This window comes from Chrysochloris asiatica, unplaced genomic scaffold, assembly GCF_000296735.1.
Source record: "Chrysochloris asiatica unplaced genomic scaffold, ChrAsi1.0 scaffold00201, whole genome shotgun sequence".
NCBI lineage: Eukaryota > Metazoa > Chordata > Mammalia > Afrosoricida > Chrysochloridae > Chrysochloris > Chrysochloris asiatica.
The window spans coordinates 2,043,242-2,046,829 of NW_006408719.1; positions in this window are offsets into that span (position 1 = coordinate 2,043,242).

Here is a 3,588-nt window from a genome sequence, read left to right on the forward strand (position 1 = left end):
TGTTTTATATAGAGCCTTAGGTAGAATCCAGAGTCCCATCCAGAACCTTCTGAGGTGGAACATTCCCACTTGAAAGAATATGCAGACCAACCTGGAGTGGCTAGAGGAGCAGAAGATAGTTCTGGAAAGACAGACCAGCAGGGGGAAAAGAAAAAAAAAGGCAGACTGGCTATTATATGAACAGGCAAACTGTTCACCAGGAAGCTATCAAGGCAAAACATCAAGTCCCTGCACACACACACACACACAAAAACAAAAAAACAAACAAAACAAAAAAACTTCCAAGAATGAAACTCAAAGGGAATACACAAACAGGCTTGTAAGCTCACTGGTGAATGCCTTGGTCTACTTGGAAGCAGACATGGGGGAAAGGCAATAATGAAGACATGAGCTAAGTTCGACCATGTTCCATAGACTTCTGATGACCTTGAGATGAGAGAGAGAAGAGGAAGAGCTGTTTGGTCCGAAGTTTGTGGAGACTTGGGAACTCCTGAGTCCATGGAAACTGACCAAGCCACTGGGGGGCTAGAGCTGAGAGTGAAGCATCCAGCTTATATGAAGTGGGGGAAGTGTGTAAGAATGCCGAAACTTGCACATAGTACCCATTTGGCCTAGCTTGGATGGCTCGATGATCAGAACTCAATGAGTAGAAGATAAAGAATTTTTTTTTTACAGGCAGCACATGTAAATTGCTGCAATTTGATGAACTTAATCTTATCTAAATGGGGTGAGGAAGCAGGGCTATAAAGGCAAGAAGTGGCTGTCCAAAGTGAGTTTAATTTCGGAGTGGGGTGGTAGTAGAATACCGAAATAATAGTTTTCATCTTGTCTAGTTGGGTCTGTTGAAAGGAGTTGGGAATAGGATTATTTTGAACAATAGTGAGTAATCTTGATCATAACTAAGTTGTGATTGTCACAACTGTAATGGTAAATGTTGAGTAACAAAAAATGGAGGAGTAATCCTATATTCCAGGAATAGAGGACCATAGTACCAGCAAGAGGGAAAATCTTACCTTCTTAATGGCCTTTTGTTTTTCCTGTATGATGTTCTTGATGTTATCACACAACTTTTCTGATCTTCAGTCATTATTGTCTAATGCATCAACACTGTTTTTGACATGGTCTCTAAATTGAGGTGGAATATGCTCAAGGTAGTGTTTTTATTCTCTTGGAAATGTTTTAAACAAAGATCAAGGATCAGTCGCTGGAAATTACGACCTTGGTGATAGAATTGATGCTGGCAATCCCATCATATAACTTTGCAAAACCAAGGACTTATTCATTGCAAATACCTTTTTTCAATAACATAAAAGGCAACTATACACATGGACCTCACCAGATGAAATACACAGAAGTCAAATTAACTATGTCTGTGGAAATAAATGGTAGAAAAGCCAGGGGTCAACTTTGGAGCATACCATCAATTGTTCATATGCAAATTCAGGCTGAAGCTGAAGAAAATTATTGTTTTTTTTATATTTCCCTCTTTTCTCTTTGTTAGTTATTGCATTCTTTTTTCAGTTGCTGCCTGTTTTGTTTTGAGTTTTGTTTCTTTTTCTCCTGTCTTATTTTATTTTATTTGCATTGTTTGTTTTATAATCTGTGTGTGTGAGAAAGAGAATTTTGTCTTCTTGCCTCAGCTCACAGAGACAGAAACTATGTACCAATAGTCCAGTCACAACCATGCACTCCATGTCCCCACTCACTGGGCAAGAGCCAATTTGCCTGCTTTCTCCGTGGTTGACAATAATAGCAAACATCAGTCAAACCCATTCGAAACTGAGCAACACATGCAATGAACAGAGAAGCAAGCACATGTTTCCATTCTCTAATCAAACACACTAGGAGGCAGTTGATTAGTACCTTAGAACACACCAACATGCAATCATCAATAAATACAGCTGCAGTGATACCACAATGTTGGAGGCAACAGGCCATTTCAATTTACATAAAGAAAAAAAACTGAGTGGATCAACCACTCAGAAAAAATTTTTGAGGAACAATAGACATTGGAACTACCAGAAAAAAAATTCAAAGTAATTTATTTATATGCCTTCAACAAATTGAGAGATAATTTGAGGAAAGCAAGAAAGACTTCGGGAAAATAAAATAGGAAAAATGAAAATAATAGATGAAAGGATAGACATAATACAAAACTTGGAAAAAGAAATACAGAAGATTAATACCAAATTTTCAAAAAAGGGCAATGTATCGAGAGGGCAAAGGAATAGACTTGGATGAATGTAAGTCTCAATTAGTGAGCTTGAAGATAAAATTCTCAATACTTGAAAGCAGGAAGAATATTCAGAAAAAGAAGAAAAATATCCAAAGAAAGTCTAAGAGTTATATGGGATGCCATGAAGAGGAATTATTTATGGGTGATCAGAATTACAGGGACAAAGGAAACAACAGAAAAAAAGTGTGGAAGAGTATTTGGAAGAAAACTTCTGAAACATCATGAAAGATGAGAAGATAAAAATTCAGAAAGCTGAACAAATTCTAAAGAGGACAGACCCCACTTTTCTTAATTGCTTACTTTGTGTATCTTTTCAATTATTAATGGACGTTTGTAGGTATTTATCCTCATTTTGAGTTGTATCCCATCAGCAAATGAAAGTCCCAAAAAGTTTACTCCGTTTGCATTATCACAGTCAACTCTATTTCAGGAGGTAGCACTTTCCCAGTCATATTTTGAGTGCCTTCCAACCTGAAGAGATCACCTTCTAGCACTATTCTGACAATATTCTGGTGCTATTCATAATGTTTCAGTATTCAATATTCTGCTGCTATCTTATATTGTTCCACTGCTATTCATAAGCTTTTCAGTGGCTAAATATCTGGAAGCAGTCTGCTCTCCTTTTCCCTAGTCTGTATTACTCTGGAAGTTCACCTGAAAACTGTCCACTATAGTGACCTGCTGACATTTGAAATACTGATGGCATAACTTGACAACTTCACAAAAACAAGAAAGCCATCACAGCACGGCAAACTGTCAGACTAGCGGTGAACGAAATCCACACAGAAATTGAAATGAAAAATCATCATTACATGCAACAAAATTAATTAATATTAAAAATAAAATATTCAACTAATGAAGCAAAGCACAACATTTTACATGATGTATGTTTCCATTTTTTAGAAATCTCAAAACTTATAAACACTAATCTGTGCTGTTACAAAATTGGATGCTGGTTATCTTTAGAGAGTTAAAAATCAATTGAGAATGGAAAGGAGCAAAAAGGAAACTTCCAAAGTGTTTGTAATATCTATGTGTTGGATGCATATGCCTGTTCACTTGGGAATTCAGTGAACTATGCACTTATATTGTATGCAGTTTTTATTGAAAGGTAGCACACATACCAAAAACATTTTAGTAAATTAAACTGCAGAGGAAAGTTAGGTGAATCAGACGAATACAAAGGTATTTGTAGTAATCTAGGTAAGTAATCAATGCCAGGGGCAGACTGTGGAACAGACTATCAAGTCCTTATATGCAAATTCAAACTGAAGCTGAAGAAAATGAAATCAAGTCCACGAGAGCCAAAATATGACCTTGAATATATCCCACCTGAATTTAGAGATCATCTG